General features: G+C 40.7%; 1 protein-coding gene across 2 annotated transcripts in view; it reads right to left on the bottom strand.

Moving 5' to 3' along the window:
* The window catches only part of SLC35F3 (solute carrier family 35 member F3), a 249,677-nt gene that overhangs the window by 161,236 nt on the left and 66,437 nt on the right, over positions 1–22,004 (bottom strand). The gene's annotated exons all lie outside the window — the stretch shown is intronic.

Here is a 22,004-nt window from a genome sequence, read left to right as displayed (position 1 = left end):
CATTGTATATCTTATTTCAAAAAAGATTATTTCAAAATAGAGAGCATCTACGCAGCACTTATTTTGCAATAGAGCACTCTTCCTCCAACTTTCTTTATTCCTTGTATAATGAGGGTTACAGGAGTTGCAGTAAGAAGTCCTCCAGCTTGACAGTATTTTGATATTATTTCAAAATAAGTGCCTGCTGTGTAGACGCGGACTAAGTTATTTCGGAATAGTGCTAGTTATTTAAAAATAGTGTTGCAGTGTAGATGTATCCATAGAGTTCTATTAAATTATAACAGATATTCCCAAATTGGGCTAAAATAAACAATTCAATTTCAATTAAATGTACCCCAAATGCAGATATCCAGATAGGCACTGACCACTCATGTGAGAATAGCAGACATAATAATCCTCAATGTTGATATTTTACACTTTCCATATAGATTTGCCAGGTAACAGGACTCTGAAGATTTTTTCCTGATAGACTAAGGCTTTGTAGTATCTCACATCCTAGACATGCCCAGTCTGTTTTGGAGTATACAGGCTTCCAGCCCATCCCAGAACATACAAAAGATGGTCTTCTCTGACTACAAGAGGCTTTAAGACAGATTCAAAAGGGACAAACATAAGGTCATTCACTTCTGATGATGATCTTCTCAGACCCCTATAGGATTAAGTGCCATGCTGCTGAGTTAACATCCACCTTCTCTACAGGAAGCAGCTCCTGAATTTTCTTAACCACGTTTGAATCTGCAATATCTGCATTAGACTGGAAGAAGCTCCTTCCAAAGAGATGCACAAAACTGGTAAGTTCCAACCAAAAATATTTTCTTTTACTTGAAATCAACCATAAATTCAGCAAATAGTATGTTGTTTTGACATTATTGTTTTCTATTTCATTTACAATAAGCAGACAAATTCCAATCCTTGAAAAATACAGAAAGCCAAAATACTATATCTTGCTTAGTTTGCGTACAACAAAAAGAGAAAAGCATTACAAAAAACCTCCACATCTCTTCTAAATTCTTAGTGAACCCAAATTCAGACAGCTACACTTTTAAAAATACTCCAGAAAGTGGGTGCCAAATATAGTCCTGTAACGCCACCTTGAGTTCAGAAGCAATGTACAATCCGAGCTAATTCATACAATTATCATTCTGGTAGCAGTGCCCTCCAACATTAGATAGTCAGAAACAGATATGCTTTGAAGATTGTTCAGTAACTGAGTGTCTCCTGGGGCATCACAGAATGTGCCATAGGGGCATTAAAAATATTATCCTTGGTATAAATAATTTCATGAAATCTAGAAAACACAATTTACAATATAAATTGTCCTGTTTACAAGCTGAATCTCTGTAGGCAGCAGCAGAACGTAGTGGTCAGAGCACAATAAATCTGGTGGTAGCTCTGGAGATAAGGTACCGTACCTGCAGAAATGATGTAGCTGAAAGATTTTTTTTCAAAAAGTTCTGAGCAGCTTTACCATATTGTGGTGTCTTTATTTCAAACTCAGTCAATGTATGGGAATCCATGTCAGTACAAATGTACATATTTATCTGATGTGGTTATCCACAGTGGAAGAGTTCTGCTATCAAAGCAGACTATTCCTGCAGCAAAATAGGAATTATAGTGGCTACTTCTGTCATCGAAGTTCAGTGGGTTATACATGCATCAGATTTATCAGGAATCTGTGGACAGCAAGAGAAAGGTAGCATTACAGGCTTCCAAAAATATGGGGTATAGTCTCTTAGTGGTTTACGTGGAAAGGACCTGAGGCAACACAGAATGTGGATAAAATCTGTTTGTTTTTTTAAATGATTTTTAAATATAAATTAAATAACATTTTATTGTTAAAATAAGCCTATTTGAAGTTATAACCATCCCTGCTAAGGCCACGATTTACTACAATCTATTAAAATATTTTAAATAAAATAAATATTAAGCAGTACACAATTGCTGATGAAATTTTTAGAAAATCTAAACCACTGAACAGGTGGAACAGGTGCTGTATTATATATATCCACTTTTCCAATTCTTACAGTACAGTGACATTGCTTTCATTACATCTACCTGGCAATGTTGGATGTTAAAAAATACTTAATTGACAAATTATTCCACATCCCAGTAACGTTGGGAGAATAATTCCCTTCTGGTATTTAATCTAAATTTTTCTCTCCCCTTCTCAGATTGTCAATTAACATTAACTTTTCCACAAAGCCTAAAAAGGATTATTTTTTGAACACCTTAAGTCACATGTCTACTTAAGCTTCCAAAGAACACCAAGGCTATGTCTACACTACGAACTTTTTGCAGAAGAGGCAATGCAAGTGAAGCACTTATTAGCATTTTCTCATGCTTCAATTGCATAATCTCTTCCAATTTGTTTAGCGCAAGAGGTTTTTGTGCAAAAACAAGCAGTATGGACGTCCGTTTTGCACTAAACCCCTTTTTGCACAAGATCCTTATGCCTCTATTTTACAGGTATAAGGATCTTGCTCAAAAAGGGGTTTTTGTGCAAAACGGACACGTCTACACTGCTTGTTTTTGCACAAAAACCTCTTGCAAAATCGGAAGAGATTATGCAAATGAAGCATGAGAAAATGCTAATGAGCGCTTCATTTGCATTGCCTCTTCCGCAAAAAGACATAGTGTAGACATGGCCTAAGTCATATTCAAATATCTTGGCTAGTTGAGTCTTTGAGTTAGTGGTTTCTTAGCTTTAACTGCTACTGTGTGGTCAGCAGAGGGAGTACAAGCCATTGTGCTTTTATTTCAACAGATCTTTCAGAATAGTGCGGTTACATTTTCTTGCTTTTAACATGGCATGTTCAGTTTTAAACAATGTATGGAAGAGATGTGAATCCTCTTTTTCATTCAATGCATGCCATCAGATGATAATGGGCCAATGATTTGAGGTTTAAAAAATGGGAGATCAAAGTCAGCCAAAGTTTATTTTTCCTTTTAAAATATATAAACAAACAGATAAACCTCAGCCATAATTATGAGTCTCATCCATGAGCAAAATAAACCCTGGAATAGTGCAAGCTATTATCTAGTGCTCTCAGCTACAGATCTTAATATGCTTTTTACTGGTTTATAGAGGACAGTATCACTATCTCCATTTTACAGCAGGGGAAACCGAGCCACAGAGAGGCAAAGTGACTTTTCTGAGGTCACACAGAACATCACCAGTAGATCTGACTAGAGACTATAAATCTAGATTCCCATCTAGTGCTCTAGACACCTCACATCGTTGTCTCTGTAACTATGAAGCAGTAATGGCTTCACTTAAATTTAAAATAAAAGACAGTCAAATTACAGCAAGAAAGGCGAGAGAGATATAGGCAAGAAAGCAGTCTCTCATATTTGTGTACGGGTGGGCCAAGAAAAGTGTAATCCGTGGACATCAAATGTTGTAGCTTTAAAAATCCACTAGTTACTGATGGGAGAGAAGCTTACTTGGCAAGCTTAGGGGCTTAGTTGTAAGCTAGAGTTTAACAAAACAAAAATTTCCAGCAGTACAGTCTGCAAAACAGTCAAGAGCAAACAGAACAGAAACAGCATGTCAATTTCACAGTGCTGCTTGGCAAGCACAGCCTGTTGACTATTTCTGATTGTATTGCACATCTCATGATACTTTGTATTTTATTATAAACTCAGCACCCACATTCATTTGTTTATGTGAGAATCTCAACTCTTTTTTCAAAAACCATTTCTAGTGCTCTTGGACATGGCAACAAACCTTGACAATGTGACTCAAACATACCCAGGAGGCTCAGAAACAAAAACCAACCTCCTCAAATCCCAAACTTACTGGCTGTGTCTACACTGGGCCACTTATTCCGGAAAAACAGCCGCTTTTCCAGAATAAGCTGCGAGCTGTCTACACTGGCCCTTGAATTTCTGGAAAAGCAACGACGCTCTACTGTACAAAATCAGCCGCTATTCCGGAAAAACTATTCTGCTCCCGCTCGGACATACGTCCTTATTCCGGAACACTTTTCCAGAAAAGGGCCAGTGTAGTCAGCCCAGTAATCTTTTCCGTAAAAAAGCCCCGATCGCGAAAATGGCGATCGGGGCTCTTTTCCGGAAAAGCGCATCTATATTGGCCACAGACGCTTTTCTGGAAAAGGGGCTTTTCCGGAAAAGCAGCCTGCCAATGTAGATGCTCCTTTTCCGGAAAAACTGAAAACGGAATAGTATTCCATTTTAAGCAGTTCCGGAAATTCATGCCAGTGTAGACACAGCCACTATGTTTTTAAAATATTACACATTTTCAGTTTCTCTCATGATAGTTTGACCCCCTCACTGATGATTTCTAAGCGCCTGGGAATCAGCAGTACTGAGGCAGGCACTGAAGTTACAAATAGGGGACAGAGTGGGGGGGGGGGGGAAATGTAGGTTATGGAAGTCACTGGGATTAGAGGCTGGGGAATGGGATTAGCAAATAACCTCTTCCTTCCTCTAATTCACAGCAGCCAGGAAACTGTGGAGAGGGTAGAAGAGACAGAAAACTGAATTTCCCTTCCACCAGCAAGAGGAGCTAGTGCACCAGATACGTCAGACATTTATTTAACTAGCAGTTGTTTTAAAAGATGGAGCCATCACGCAGAAATCCAGGACAGGGTGCTACCAGAAATCCAAGCCTCATACCCCTTCTTGCCAGTTTAGAGTGGCAGGAAGGCTGGGCTTCACACAAAGGGCTTCTCTAGATAAACAGAGTGTGGGAAGCTGGGATGTAAAAGTATAGCACACCTGTGTGCCACACGCTAGCAGTCCAAGGAACACTCCAGCCCAAAATCCAGAGACTGAGCTCCAGCCTAAGTTCAAAGCACTATTATTTTTAAAGTTCTAGTGCAAGGCCCAATCTGTCGAACCGGACTGGGATGTTTGCTCCTGCGGGCTAGCCAAGCCCTAAAACACTGAGCTCCAGGACATTGCCAGTAGAATTCTTCACCTCTATATATGGTTAGCAACAAAACCAAACTTTATATGGGAAAAGGTGCTAAGGATCACAGAGATATGAAATGAACCTCACAGATTTTAACAACATTTAAAGTTAAAATACTTGTTCTTTGAGTGGTTTTCACTTCTTACCCTGTGCTTCTTGTCAGTTAGTTTATAGGGACATTGTTTGTTCTGCCTGGCTGTGAAAACTGTCTGGACAATGCTAAATAAGCAACATGGTGGACTTTAGGAAACTACCCACCCACGTACACTGCCTTCCACCAACACTATCTTGTATGAGTGACTAAGGTCTGCCTCCAAAGATTCCTGCGTAGGCTACCTGGCAGAGTACAGATTAACTACAAAATTAATCTTTATACTGTCTTGCTGTTCACATACAAACTTCTGAATATTGCACACTTGCATATGGGGTATATTATTTCTGAACTTAAGGACTATGAACCAGAACTTCAGCTGATTACAGAACTGTAGAGTGGCACCGGAAAAGGAAGATAATTGAAAGGTTACTAGAAAAAAAGTTCCCAATGTCACAGAGTTCTCTGAAGGCAATAGCCAAAGCAATTTAGAATTGGGTCATAGAAGTAAAAGCATTACCATTAGCTGACATTGAGCGACAGGTCTGCAAGAAAATGAATGGTATGAAAACCCTGATATCCTGGAGGAAATGTCATTTATAAAGCTGTTAGGAGAGCAAATAATATTTTCACCAGTGAAACAGGTTTTTCATAGAGCAGAAGGGACCATTGTAATCTAATTTGACCTCCTGTATAACACAGGCCATAGCCTCCCCCGCCCTCTCAATTATTCCTAGAGCAGATCTTTTTTTAAAATTCCAATCTTGATTTTAAAATGATCAGTGCTAGAGAATCTACCACCATCTTTGCTAAACTGTTCCAGTGGTTAGTTATTCTATTGAAAATGTGTGCCTTATTTCCAGACTCAATTTGTCTAGCTTCAACTTTCATACATTATTTTTTTATATCAGTCTCTGCTAAACTAAAGAGCTCATTATTACATATTTGTTCCCCATGTACATATTTTACACTATAAGCAAGTCACCGTTTAGTGTTCTCCTTTTTAAATAAATTAGCTAGTCTCTCATTTTAAGGCATGTTTCTAATCCTTCAATCAGTCTAGTGGCTCTTCTCTGAACCTCTCGGTGATGTTGGCATTACACTGCCTGGGATTTAGAGAGGGCAATATTTCTAAGCAGAAGCAAGAAATACTCAAGGGCTGAGTCTATATTGGCACCCTTTTCCGGAAAAGGGATGCTAATGAGACACTTCGGAATTGCAAATGCCCCGGGGATTTAAATTTTCCCCGCGGCATTTGCATGAACATGGCTGCCTCTTTTATCCGGCTCTGGGCTTTGCCGGAAAAAAGCGCCAGTCTAGACAGGTATCTTGCGGAAAATAAACCCTTTTCCGGAAGATCCCTTATTCCTGATTTTCAGTTGGAATAAGGGATCTTCCGGAAAAGGGTTTATTTTCCGCAAGATACCTGTCTAGACTGGCGCTTTTCTCCAGCAAAGCCCCGAGCCGGAAAAAAGCGGCAGCCATGTTCATGCAAATGCCGCGGGGAAAGTTTAAATCCCCAGGGCATTTGCAATTCCAAAGTGTCTCATTAGCATCCCTTTTCCGGAAAAGGGTGCCAATGTAGACACAGCCAAGATGCGTAGCCTGGATTATCCCAGAAAGACAGATATAGATTGAACACTATAGCAACTTCTCTTTTTGGAACCCAAGACAGTAACTCATGTGTGTGCACATTTACTTGCATTTACTCTGCAAATAACTCCTGTTTCCTTTCCTTAATTAAGACATCTTTAGTTATGTTTATTACAGGATTGGCAACAAAGGTTGCGTCTGGTGTACAATCTCAGTTGACCTTGGGTAAGTGGCTTGCCCATTGGGACTGGGAGTAACCTGAATATTATTGTGATTTTTGGTATAAATGACCATCTATCACAAAGGGAGGCTTTCCTTTATGGCAAGATTGAAAAATGCCCAACAGGACTGTCTGTGACTCCATGTTAAGGCTGTTTTCGTGCTTGGAGGCTTCATAGTTAATACTTGGTTGGTGACATCCAGTTCTAGAACTCACAACCAGTCTTGGAGTTTGTGTCCTGGTTTGTAACAACTTGCCTTCAGGGTCACACCCACATTCATCAGATGCTCCAGACAGCTTGACACTTTCCAGTTTGTCAAACTCCTTCTTGAACTTTGGGCACCAGACCTGGATATAGTATTCTAACAGCAGTTGCATCAGTGCAAACTATAGAGGTAAAATAATCTCTCTACTTCTAGTCAAGATTCTCCTGATGATTCATCCAAGGATTGCATTAGCCCAGTGTTTCTCAAACTGTGGGTCGCGACCCCCCAAGGGGGTCGCGACCAACTTACAGAAGAGTCACAGCTGGATCCGTTAGGGTTTTTTTTTTGCATTTGTGTCTCCCCAGCATCTCTGGACAGTCTGGGCTCCGTCCGATCAATTTTCCCCTGCCGTGTCTGGCAGGGGAGGTGAGGAGCACCACAGACTCTAGTGAAGGGGGGGGGGGGGGAGAAACAGAAGGGGGCAGTTGCCGGAAGCTACGCTAGGGGGTTGCTGGGCTGGGTAGGAGCGGAGCACACACTGCTCTGGCCCACCTGACCAGCAGAGACCGGCAGCTGGCCACGTGATGCTTCCACTGCAAGCTGCCAGTAGAGGCAGTGGGCCAGCTGCAGAAATAGACACTTTAAAATTAAGATTCTTCTTCCGTGCCTGGCTCTGTGGGAGAAAAGGGGGGAGATTTGATTGGAGCGGGGCTCCAGACGCTGAGGATGCCAGCCTGGGGCGGTGGGGAGAGAGTGCACTGGGATGGGAGGGAGCTAGGGGTGCCTGGGTCTGACTCAGGGGGGAGTGCACTGGGATGCGGGGGTGCTGGGGGTCCTAGCTCAGGGGGAGGGGTGGGTGCAGTCCCAAACTGGACAAAGTGGTGCAATTTCTGCTTAATAACTGTTCCCCCCCCTCCACCACCCTCTTTTTTTTTGCTTAACAACCGGGGGGGGGGGGAATGTCACACAAATTCAATGAGCATTTTAGGGGGTTGCAGTATCACAAAGTTTGAGAACCCCTGCATTAGCCATTTTTGCCACAGCCTTACACTGGGAGATGATTATCAGTCACAACAGAACAGAAAGTTAATTTCCATTATGAATTTAAAACCAGTAACTACTGAAATATTTCTTCTTGCGCATTCTTTACGAAGCACAGATTTATCATCTCCAGCAATGTGAAGGCACTTGGAAATATTTCACTTCAGAACCAGTTCATCAGAGTATATTAATTCCAATATTCTGTCTCCCCTAATAATCAGTACCACAAGTTTCAAAGAAGGCTGTAATACTCCCCAGACTATTTGGAACAGTCATGGCTCTACCCTCTGCTAGTGTGTGTCACATACAAAAACATCCAATTCCATACAGAGGATGGATGAGGTAAGGGGTTAGGAGACAGGAAAATATAAAATTTAACCCTGGATAGAGCAGGAGTGGTTAATATTAGATCTAAACAGACACTTCTCTCTCTTGCTGTCTATCTTGTGTACAGGGGCGGATACACGGCAGGGCGAACAGGGCGGCCGCCCTGGGCCCCGCGCTTCAGAAAGTCCCGCGCATGCGCCATGGCGCCGCTGCGCATGCGCATGGCGTCACTGCGCATGCGCCGTGGCAAAGGGGGGCCCTGTGGAATTATGCTGCCCGGGGCCCCGCAAAACGGTCATCTGCCCCTGCTTGTGTATGTAGTTATTAAATCCATCCTTTGACATGTTGGAAAACAAAGAAAATCATCCGATTCCATAAAGAGGAAAGGAAAATTTGAGAGAAAAGACATGTTGCATAAAGATTTGTGGGCTATTTCACCATGACACACAGCCATTAATTCAAAAGCACTCTGGCTTACAGATATAGAACTAAATCGAAGACTAAGTGGACAAAAAATATCCCACTTTATAGAATGTACTAACCCTTAGTTCTTGTAGAACAGGACTGACTTGCCAACATTAAGGAATCCATAGTGTGTGATGACATGTCAAAAGCAACAATCTCAGGGACAGATTTAAGAATGAACGTGTCCCTTAAAGGAGGGGTAAGAACCCTAGCTGAAGATCTTGTTCAGCTTGAAACTAGGAGACAAACAGAGCTCAAATAAAATTTGCCATTGATCTAGTTCACAGATTGTCCCTCTGGAAATCCTGTAGCCACAACAAAGTATCTTCATCTACTTGAAAACAAAATTGTTTAGAAACACGAAAAATCCCTTTTCACTTGCAAGTAACATAGCCAAGAATCTGGACTTGGTGGAAGATGAATCTTCTAATAGTGATGGCATTTGAAATTATTTGAATCCAGATATAAAGCCTTGAGATTCAACTCTCAAGGTAAGAGAGATTTCAGCTCTCAAGGTAATCTCAGTGATACGAACCACATGTCAGGAGATGACTATGCCTCATCATACAGAAAATTCCCTCCAGTACCTCAAGGTGCGTCTATACAGCACCCTAATCTCGAAATGAGATAGGTAATTTGCACTACTTAAATTGCATATCTTATTTCAAATCTATTTTGAAATAGTTTATTTCAAAATTTGGTGCATCTACACAGTGCCAAATTTAGAAATAACACGCTATTTTGACCTATCCCTCATCCCTCGTGCAACGAGGTTTACTGGGATGGCGAAATGGCACGCTCGTTAATTTGAAAAATATTTTGAAATAACAGCCAGCTTGGGTAGACACAGAGTAGCTAGTTTGGGATACCCTCAGTTACTTTTAAAAACACATTCTGATATGAAAGATCTTAGTGTGGACATCATTCACTAGTTTGTCACAAGCACCAAGGAAATATTGCAATTTTTTCCTGTGTGTTTTGTGATAAAAATCTAAGAAAATACTTGATCATATGATCACTCACCAACAAAACATTGGACAAACCATTCAGAAGGAATTAAGGAAGAACAGAGGATTAGAAAGCTGCTTCTTGTCCAGCAGAATCAATTAGCACATTCGATGCACAGTCAACCTGTGGAACTCCTTGCCAGAGGATGTTGTGAAAACCACAACTTAAATTCAAATTAATGGAGGATAGGTCCATCAATGGTTATTAACCAGGATGGGTAGGAATGATGTCTGTAGCCTCTGTTTGTCAGAGGCTGGGAATGGGTGATAGGGGAGGAATCTCTTGATGATTACCTGTTTTATTCATTCCTTCTGGAGCACCTGGCATTGGCCACTGTGGGAAGACCAGATACTGGGTTAGATGGACATTTGGTCTCATCCAGGATGGCCATTCTTATATTCTTCTTATGTTCACAGATTTTAAAGTCTATCTGCCCTGATCTAATGGCAGAGTTGTTCATGCTCTTTTCTCTGGTCAACTTGATAGTACTGAACACAATTCTGCAAGGACCGGATCCCTGTATTTTTACCTGCTAACTTCACAAACACAGAAGATCCTAAAGAACTTCCTGGGGCAGTTCTTTAAAGTTACAGCAACACCATTCAGCCATATATTTGACCTCAGCTCAGCTCAAAAACATGGAGGATCATCTCCAGGTGAAGGGGGTCACACACTGTATTTATCATCACACAAAAGATGCAGATACCACTCAAAGAATCTAATTTACAGATAGAGAAGTCCATTCATTTTATACTGGTGTCAGGTGCCCATTTTGCCTGCAAGAAGCTGCCACTACAGAATCCAGTTCTCCACAATTCAATTTATAGAACAAAAAGACCAGGAAACCTACACAATCTGTCCAGGTATTGTCCTTTGTGGAATTATAAGGCTTTTCTCAAACGAAAGAGAATCAAGAAATCACAAAGATGACAAATCAACTGAAAAGCCTTGAGGCAGAATTATTGCTGAACACTACATCGTATGGAATTACTGTTTTATTACAGCTTGTTGAGCCATGCATTGGACAGCTGTTTCCTCAGGCTGACAGTGGCTGCATGGCTGGTCCTGATGCAGTCACACTCCAGCCCAGGTGAGGAAAGAATTCTGTCAGTGAATCAAAAACCATCAAACAAAATAAAATCTAATCGATACTGGTCAAGTTGATAGACCATTCAGAACCTCCTGTTGGTTGCAACAGAAACAGAATGGCCCTGGCATTTTCTCCCTAAAAGTCTGTGCAAAAGCTGTAAAAATCTGGAAAAATAATTTCCAAATGTATCTGACGTTTGCAAATGTAACTAGCTCATCTGGTTAAGTGTCGACTTTTAGTTCAGACTTTGATTTATACAGATGATGCAGGGAAGCAAAGCTTTTTGGGTGCAGTCCAGCACTTGACATTGAGTTGCCCACAGAGTTCAGTCTGCAAAAAATGCTCAGAGACCTTTTCATGGTGGCAAAAATCCAAGACGACTCTTTCGACACTGTTGCTGGGAACACCAAGGCTCTCTTACTCAGTCTTTTAGCATAGATGACTAGGGGTGGAGGTACAGGAAGGGCCACACAGAGAAACAGGGAGGGGGCATGAGGGAGCACCCCATTTATCAATCAAAATGTTGGCAGGGACACATGGGGGCACTGCACCTCCTGGGTGCTACCAAAAGTTGCCTATGCTCTTTATGGAGCAGCAAACAAAACCCATCAAATCTCTCTTTATCCTCCCAGGAGTAGAAAGGAATTGTCCCTTTGCACCCTGTTTCCTCTGCTCCCTTCCTCCACTATGACCACTAGGATCAAGACATGGATGCACTTCCCCACTAAGGGTTAAACTTTGACTCCCAGTACAAGTTGGTGTCTGCACTCTTCACCACACTATTATTATTATTTGTATTATTATTTTGCTTGACTGGTTGAAGGATGGGTTATGTTAGTTCCCACATCAAGAAAGAAAGTGTCTCGAAGCCACGTAGGAATTTTTCCCCAAATTTTCATTCAAACATAATTTTCTAAAAAGCTTCTGACCCATTGTCACCCTTCCTCTGTTCTGAGTAAGGACGTTTACCTTAAATATGTTTACATTTTTACTTGCAGTAAAGCACAGATAGTGCTAATAGTTTAAATCTCATTCTCTACTCAAGTACTGAGCAAATCTCCTGCAAGCCTGGAGCTGAAATTAGGCAGCTTTGCTGTAAGTTGATTTGTAGGAGACTGGAGCAGAGACATTAGCTAAGAACAGCTATTGTAGATGCCAGTCTTTGCACTTTAAGAAAACTGGTAACTGGAAGAGCTGTAGTTCAAAAAATAAAGTCTCAGGCAATTATTTTCTTCAGGGTGCCTGATACAGCACCTGAATTGGTAGTATGATAAGAAAGCTTCTGTACACATTTGGACAGTAAACTTTATTAAATGAGCAATCCAAGGATACGTCCACACAGCAACATTATTTTGAAATAACTTAGTCCGCATTTACACAGCAGGCAGCTATTTCGAAATATTGTCAAACTGGAGGACTTCTTACTCCAACTCGTGTAACCCTCATTGTACGAGGAGTAAGGGAAATCAGAGGAGGAGTGCTCTATTTTGAAATAAGTGCTGCATAGACGCTCCCACTTTCTAAATAAGCTTTTTTGAAATAAGCTATGCAGTTGACATAGCTCAATTTGTGTCGCTTATTTCAAGTTAAGCCCTGCAGTGTAGATGCACCCCAATGTGATAGAGAGGTAGTGTGCTAAGGTCAGAGCTAGTGAAGAAGTACAGGGGCTCTGCCTGGATAATCCTGACCCCCAAAGATTGCTGTCTTTTCCCCCAGGAGTTCTCTACAAAGGGATCACCACATGAGCCCCCTGCTGAAGGTCTTTCTATGGGGGATGTTCTGGGCCATGGTTGTAAGACAAAATATTTGTACTGACACTATCAGGGGAAAAGGTGCTAAAATTGCATCGGATAAAAGTGAGCTCCAGCACACAAGTGTGTGCCCAAATAAAACTGTTAGTCTTCAAGGTGCTGCAGAGCTCCTCATTGTTTGTGCTAAAATTATTTCCATTTCAATGTACTTGTTGCTGTTTCTAGTCCATTCCCACTGTGGACGTGAAGTCAGTTGCCAGATTTCCTTCTCACTGGATTCAAAGAGGACTTTCTGGTGACTGAGATTGGATTGAAAGGCAAATTCCTATCTGCCCTAACCATAGAACAAGAATGTATATCAAACACAGCCACTTTCTCCTCCTGCACTCTTCTAGTATAAATGTGTAAAGAGTGCAAAATCAGTAAATTATAAGGGCAAACATTTGAATTATTTGGCTTGAAGCACTGAGCACATCTCTAAGAAAGTTTGTGCCTAAACAGAACTCCTTGGGTCTCTGGAAACATTTCTCCAAGTAATTTGACAAGACAGATTCTAGTAAGTCAGACCCATCTAAGTCTAGAGCATTTTTTTTCTTAATTATGAGTTTGATCGAGAAAATATAGTCAGCCTTTTCTTAAAATTTAGGGGTATAGTATATAAAAAGTATGGACATACAGCACGGTGGACTACAGGCTTTGACATTTGTACCTCTTGAAAAATAATTACAGCCATTTCAGTTTTATTGTATTGGTCTGCTACAATGGGCAGTGCCGGCTATTAAATTGTCTCATGGGAAAACCAGTCTATGACTTTAAAAGCTTTTGACACTCCGCCTGCCAGTACTTAAAGAACTGAACATAAAGTGAATTGACATTTAAGTGTAACAGTACTTCTGGTGCACATATTATGTGGTAGTGGTATGTGAAACATTTAAAAAAACCTAGTTTTTACACATCTTTTAAAACATTTCTCAGCATTTCCCCTTGAATTCTAGCTCCTTGAATTGAGCTTCCTCTTCAGGCAATTCATAACCTGATTCTGGGAAGTTATTCAGCTCTCTCAAACCCATCACATTTGTCAATGCTCAGTGGTTTTATCAATCTGAAGAGTAAGAGTTTCAAAATTAATCAGCGGAGCTTCTTCAGTGATAAGAGAGGACTTGTACAAATGTGTCTAGATGACAGATGAAGCTCAGATTTGGATATAGAGCTATTGTTAACCAAACTAAATATACAGTATAACAATAAACTTAGAACATCAATATTAACCAACTACAATGATTATACATTCAGTGTTAAATTTTGTCACATTTGATATTTTTCACTCATCCGTGAGATCGTGTACAATGTGATAAAGACATCTCTTCTGATATTTCACCATGTCTGCCAGGCTAACTCTAATGGTTTGTGCCTAAAAGGCAAACTATGAAAGATGTAAATTTTTCTTCATGTAAAATAGAAAAATACTAGTACTGCCAACCTCAAGTGTTCAAAAATCATGATTTAGGTCCCACAAATCCTTTGGCTTAAAGGTCACATTATTTTAAAAACATATAGTTAGAGTTCCTTTATTTGTCTTCTGTTTGAGACTCTCTGGTATACCTAGGTTACATTTTCACATTGCGCTATGCAAATGTGAGGGCTAGCAGTTTACATTATAAAACAAACAAACAAATCCAGAAGCTGATATTTTCACTTAAACACAGAACTTCAGGAACTGGGGCTATAAGAAAAACAGCAAATCTCAAGATTCATAATAAAATCCCGGGAGTGGGGAATATTGAAATACTTCATAATTCTGCTTCTTGGAAGATATGGAGTTCCTGAGTGTGGTACCTGCAGCGTGGGTCATGCAGGGAACACTCTTCACTCTTATGTTTGATCCCTTCAGGAGGTCCAAGTGCCCTGCTGTCCTGAGTGTGTTGCAGCCTCAGCTATCTTATGAACCACAGTCAAAACCTCTTAACACATTACATACAAAAAAATCCTTTTTCAGTTTTAAGTTGAGCGCTTATTTTTAAATTGTTACACAAGAATTGATCAGTCTAGATCAAGTAAGGTTAAGGCATGCCCTACCATATATAATGTAAAGGTAAATACTGTCTGCTCTGAATGAAATAACACATCAGATGGTCAAGGTTTCTTGGCTCCAAAGCAGGGATTTAAAATCCCATTTAGTTGGTTAACTAAAGAATAAAATTGTCAGACACGTGGATGAATATAATTTGTTGGGGAAAGTCAACATGGTTTCTGTAAAGGGAAATCATGCCTTACTAATCTGCTAGAGTTCTTTGAAACATGTGGACAAGAAGGATCCAGTAGATATAGTATACAGTACTTAGATTTCCAGAAAACCTTTGACAAGGTCCCTCACCAAAGGCTCTTAAGTAAAGTAAGTTGTCATGGGATAAGACGGAAGGTCCTTTCGTTTGATTGATTGATAACTGGTTAAAAGACAGGAAACAAAGGGTAGGAATAAACAGTAAGTTTTCTGAGTGGAGAGAGGTAACTAGTAGCATCCCCCAAGGGTCTGTCCTGGGACCAATCCTATTCAACTTATTTATAAAGGGATAAAAAGTGAGGTGGCAAAATTTGCAGAGGATACCAAACTGCTCAAGATAGTTAAGACCAAAGCAGACTGTGAAGCGCTTCAAAAAGATCTCACCAAACTAAGTGATTGGGCAACAAAATAGCAAATGAAATTTCATGTTGATAAATGTAATATGATGCACATTATAAAAAATAATTCCAACTAGGCATACAATACGATGGGGACTAATTTGGCTACAACTACTCAAGAGAGAGTTCTTGGAGTCACTGTGGATAGTTCTCTGAAAACATCCACTCAGTGTGCAGCGGCAGTCAAAAAAGCAAATAGAATGTTAGGAGTCATTAAAAAAGGGATAGAGAATAAGACAGAAAATATCTTATTGCTTCTATATAAAACCATGGTACACCCACATCTTGAATACTGCATACAGATGTGGTCACCTCATCTCAAAAAAGATATATTGGCATTGGAAAAGGCTCAGAGAAGGGCAACAAAAATAATTAGAGGTTTGGAATGGGTCCCATATGAAGAGAGATTAAAAAGACTTGGACTTTTCAGCTTAGAAAAAAGGAGACTAAGGGGGCATATGATAGACGTCTATAAAATCCTGAGTGGTGTGGAAAAAGTGAGTAAGGAAAAGTGATTTACTTATTCACACAATATAAGTACTAGGGGTCACCAAATTAAATTAATAGACAGCAGGTTTAAAACAAAAAGAAGTTTTTCGTCACTCGGTGCACAGTCAACCTGTGGAACTCCTTGCCAGAGGAGGTGGTGAGGGCTAGCACTTTAAAAGGGTTCAAAAAAAGAGCTAGATAGCCATTGATGGACCTAACCTCCATTAATCTATTAGCCAGGATGGGTAGGAATGGTATCCCTAGCCTCTGTTTTCTCTGGAGGTGAGTAATAGGGAGGGATCACATGAGGATTACCTGTTGTGATCCCTCCCTCTGGGGCATCTGCAATTGGCCACTGTTGGCAGACAGGATATTGGGATAATGGACCTTTGGTCTGAACCAGTATGGTCATTCTTATGTTCTAACCAGTTAAACATCACATAAGCGATTGGAAGGGGCTGCTTGCCATGGCAGGGCACAATGGTCTTTTTAAAAAAAATCATAGTTTACTAGACAGGCTGACAACCGGTTTGATAAAACTGGAAAAAAAAATAGGCCCAAATTACCTTTCAGCATAATTGAAGACAAGCAGCATCAAACAACAGACACACAGCTCCACCCCACCAAGCTCTTTATATAGGCGTTAATCAGTCTAGCTGCAGCACATGAAGATTGCATGATGCAAAGCCCAATTCGTAAGACAAAATAAAAAAACAAAAACAAATTGAAGGCACTTCTCATACACTGGCGATTGTTGTGTGGTCATGTCTCTTTGTAGTGGCAGGCCCCTGTGATTGTACAGTCTGCTACTTTCACACAGCTAAAGAAACTCTCTTTCAGCCTTTGTATTATAGGCTTGTGGTTTCAGTGCTGCACAGCATGATTAGATCTTTGTAATGACCGTGTTTGTCTGAAAATGCATGTGAGTACAATTGATTACACATTAGGAAAGCATTGATCCCCAAAATTCCAGAGGACTCATTAAAAAATAACTGCACTAAAAGTTGACTATGCCAGCAGAAACCCAAGATGGCATTACACTTTTTTACTAATACTTTATCATTTATTTTAAAGCATGTACTTGTATTTCTTTCATTAAAACTTACTCCCAGTTGCCTCCTTTCACTGCTTTCTCCCTCCCACATACAGAAATAATCACTTTGGTATATGAATAATTATTACTGATATGTGCGCTCTTATCAAATGGCCAATGCTGACTAATTGCATGGGTAAAAGCTTGCTTCCCTGCTTTCTCTCCACCTCCTCCCCAATGCCCGTTAATAACCCCAGTGGGGCTGCTTTTCTTCTTTTATTGCTGCCAGAGCAGCCCCATACAAAACTCTGTCCTGAAGGTTTTTCTGTAAATGCTTTAAGCTTCTATTCTTCAGGTACTGCAGGGTGCAGCATCAAACAAGCTAGAAAATTAGGGAAAATGCAGTAATTTACAGGTGTGGCATCATGAGCATACACAGCAGTGGACCAAGTTACAGCATTCACTGCTATGAATTAAGTAAACATGAAAAAACTGCTCTCTGAAATGTTACAACTAATAATTTGCAAAAACGTGATAAAGAAAGAAAGAAATGCATAGCAAAATTATTAGAATTCTAGGAACACCTGAAGATGAAGACATGATTGTAAATGTACAATGGCCACAATTATAAAATTCTCTTTTTAGAAATCTTTCTGGGCCCAGCAATGTCCCTCATATAGGGAATCTCTCTGAAGTGTCTTTTAAAATTGAATAACCTTTTTAAGTGCAATCGTTATACAGTATTTGGAAACTCTTGCATCTACTTTGCTACATGTAGTGATCATGTTTTATGAATATATAGCACTCAAGTGTCCATGGCTTTGTACCATGGCTAAGTGCAAAGTTGATGTAAAATGCTACCAAGTGGTAAGTGTGGAAAATGGTAAGTTGATAGTATTTTACATCTATTTTGCACTGATGTAAATGAGTACAAAAGGTGAAAAGCAGTGGGGAAAATAAGACTCACACATTCTTAATGTAAATTATGGGCTGGTCTACAATTACATTTTTGGTAAACAGAGTTACATTGCAGACCGTGTAGAAAAATCTCAATGTACATATGCCAACCTAATCCCCTGTATAGATGCAGCTGGGTCAAGGGAAGAATGTTTCCATTAGCCTCACTACCATTCTTCAAAGAAGTGGTCTTCATATACTGTTAGAAAAACCCATTGCATCAGAGTCGCAAAAAATGGTTCCACCAGTTTTGGTCCAGTTTAAAAAGAAGTACCTCTGCCTCAGGCACAGACCTGGCTTGGAATATTTCATCCCAAATCATGAACATTTCAGAAAGTTGCATGCAAATGAAAGAGTGAGTTTGCAATGGTAAGATTTAGACACCTAAATTATAGGTTGTTTACAGTGTTCCTGTAGCCATGTTGATCCAAGGATAGAGACAAAAGGCAGGTGAGGTGAAATATGTTATTGGACCAAGTTCTGCTGGTGAAAGAGACAAGCTTTTGACATCCAGAAGACAGGCTCTGTGTAAACTTGAAATCTTGTGTCTTTTACTAGCAGAAGTTGGTCAAGTAAAAGGTATTGCCTCACCCATCTTGTCTCTCTAAACTAGAGATGTAAGTAATGCTCCATTTATAACATCCAGAGCAACTCCCCTCCTCCCCCCACCTCACAGAGGGGTGCACAGAAAACAGAACAGAAAAATGTATGGGCGCTAATCAGTCTTAATAAAACACTGCTTGTCATTATTAATAGCTTGCTACTGCCATTGAAATACTGTTAACTAACAGGAGACGAGAGTTGAACAATGGGCCAAAGAGCCATATTGCATCCTTCTCAGTGAGAGCAGATGCAAAGTAGAGTCTTGGCAACTGCATCTACCTATAATCTTATATACACAATACAGATTAACAAACCTTCTAAATTGTAAACCTGAGAAACTAATGGCTGAGCACAAGCTCTCAGACACAGACTGGCTAACCTTGTGAGGAGGGCTTTAAACTAGGTTTGTTGGGGGCAGGTGAACAAAGCCCACAGGTAAGTGCTGCATGTGCGGGACTGGGAGATGGGTTGGAAATGGGGGGGACTACGGCCTATAATGGGAAGGAGAAAGGAGGGTCAGGGCACAACAGGGAGGCAAGATCAAATCAGTATCTTAGATGCCTATATACAAATGCGAGAAGTATGGGTAATAAGCAGGAAGAACTGGAATTGCTAACCAATAAATACAACTATGATATCATTGGTATTACAGAAACCTGGTGGGATGGGACGCATGATTGGAATGTTGGTATGGAAGGGTACGGCTTGCTCAGGAAGGACAGACAGGGAAAAAAGGGAGGAGGGGTTGCCTTGTATATTAAAAATGTACACACTTGGACTGAAGTGGAGATGAATTTAGGAGATAGCTGTGTAGAGAGTCTCTGGGTTAAGCTAAAAGGGGTAAAAAACGAGGGTGATATCATGCTAGGAGTCTACTACAGGCCACCTAGCCAGGTGGAAGAGGTGGATGAGGCCTTTTTTAAACAATTAACAAAACTATCCAAAGCCCAAGATTTGGTGGTGATGGGGGACTTCAACTATCCAGACATATGTTGGGAAACTAACACAGCGAGGCACAGGCTATCCAATAAGTTTCTGGACTGCATTGGAGACAACTTTCTGTTTCAGAAGGTTGAAAAAGCTACCAGAGGAGAAGCTGTTCTGGATTTGGTTTTAACAAATAGGGAGGAACTAGTTGAGAACTTGAAAGTGGAAGACAGTATAGGGGACAGTGATCACGAAATAATAGAGTTCATGATCTTAAGGAAAGGTAGAAGGGAGACCAGCACAATTGAGGTAATGGATTTCAGGAAGGCAGATTTTGATAAGCTCAGAGAACTTGTAGGTAAGGTCCCATGGGAAGCAAGACTGAAGGGAAAAACAACTAAGGAGAGTTGGAAGTATTTCAAAGGGACGTTGTTAAGGGCCCAAAAGCAAACAATTCCGCTGTGTAGGAAAGATAGAAAATATGGCAAAAGACCAGCTTGGCTTAACAAGGAGATCTTGCACGATCTCAAAATAAAAAAGGAGTCATATAAAAAATGGAAACTAGGACAACTAACAAAGGAGGAATATAGGCAAGCAACACGGGAATGCAGGGGCAAGATTAGAAAGGCAAAGGCACAAAATGAGATCAAACTAGCTACAGGCATAAAGGGAAACAAGAAGACCTTTTATAAATACATTAAAAGCAAGAGGAAGACCAAGGTCAGGGTAGGGCCACTGCTTAGGGAGGAGGGAGAAGCAGTAACAGGGAACTTGGAAATGGCGGAGATGCTCAATGACTTCTTTGTTTCGGTCTTCACCGAGAAGTCTGGAGGTGTGCCTAACGTAGTGAATACAAGCAGAGAGAGGGTAAGTTTAGAAGATAGGATACACAAAGAACAAGTTAAAAATCACGTAGGAAAGTTAGATGTCAGCAAGTCACCAGGTCCTGATGAAATGCATCCCAGGATACTCAAGGAGCTGATAGAGGAGGTATCTGAGCCTTTAGCTATGATCTTTGAAAAATCATGGCAGACAGGGGAGATTCCAGAAGACTGGAAAAGGGCAAATATTGTGCCCATCTATAAAAAGGGGAATAAGAACAACCCAGGAAACTACAGACCGGTCAGTTTAACGTCTGTCCCAGGGAAGATAATGGAGCAGGTAATTAAGGAAATCATATGCAAACACTTGGAAGGTAATAAAGTGATAGGGAATAGCCAGCATGGGTTTATGAAGAACAAGTCATGCCAAACTAATCTGATAGCTTTCTTTGATAGGATAACGAGCCTTGTGGATAAGGGAGAAGCGGTGGATGTCATATACCTAGACTTTAGTAAGGCATTTGATACGGTCTCGCATGATATTCTTATTGATAAACTAGGCAAATATAACTTAGATAGGGCCACGATAAGGTGGGTGCATAATTGGCTGGATAACCGTAGTCAGAGAGTTGTTGTTAATGGTTCTAAATCCTGCTGGAAAGGGATAACAAGTGGAGTTCCTCAAGGGTCTGTTTTGGGACCCGTACTGTTCAATATCTTCATCAATGATGTAGATATTGGGATAGAGAGTACGCTTATTAAGTTTGCAGATGATACCAAACTGGGTGGGGTTGCAACTTCTTTGGAGGATAGGGACATAATTCAAAATGACCTTAGCAAGTTAGAGAAATGGTCAGAGGTAAACAGGATGAGGTTTAATAAAGAGAAATGCAAAGTGCTCCACTTAGGAAGGAACAATCAGTTCCATACATACAAGATGGGAAGCGACTGTCTAGGAAGGAGCATGGCGGAAAGGGATCTAGGGGTCATAGTGGACCACAAGTTGAATATGAGCCAACAGTGTGATGCTGTTGCAAAAAAAGCAAATATGATTCTAGGTTGTATCAACAGGTGTGTTGTAAGCAAAACTCGTGAAGTCATTCTGCCGCTCTACTCTGCACTAGTTAGGCCTCAGCTGGAGTACTGTGTCCAGTTCTGGGCGCCACATTTCAAGAAAGATGTGGAGAAATTGGAAAGGGTACAGAGAAGAGCGACAAGAATGATTAAAGGTTTAGAGAACATGACCTATGAAGCCAGGCTTCATGAACTGGGCTTGTTTAGTTTGGAAAAAAGAAGATTAAGGGGGGACATGATAGCGGTTTTCAAATATCTAAAAGGGTGTCACAAGGAGGAAGGAGAAAATTTGTTCCTCTTGGTTTCTGAGGACAGGACAAGGAGTAATGGGCTTAAAGTGCAGCAGGGGAGGTTTAGATTGGACATTAGGAAAAAATTCCTAACTGTCAGGGTGGTCAAATATTGGAATAAATTGCCAAGGGAGGTGGTGGAATCTCCCTCTCTGGAGATATTTAAGAACAGGTTAGATAGACATCTGTCAGGGATGGTGTAGACGGAGCTTGATCCTGCCTTGAGGGCGGGGGGCTGGACTCGATGACCTCTCGAGGTCCCTTCCAGTCCTATTATTCTATGATTCTATGAATGGGGACAATAAAACCTATGCCACTTCTTCCAGCTGCTGCCCACAGCTTACAATCATCACCTCAGTCTTCACTTGGAAACTAGCTCTCACACCCAAGCTCTATTCTTATT

Source organism: Pelodiscus sinensis, chromosome 3, assembly GCF_049634645.1.
Source record: "Pelodiscus sinensis isolate JC-2024 chromosome 3, ASM4963464v1, whole genome shotgun sequence".
Taxonomy (NCBI): domain Eukaryota; kingdom Metazoa; phylum Chordata; order Testudines; family Trionychidae; genus Pelodiscus; species Pelodiscus sinensis.
This window is presented reverse-complemented; position numbering and strand designations above follow the sequence as displayed.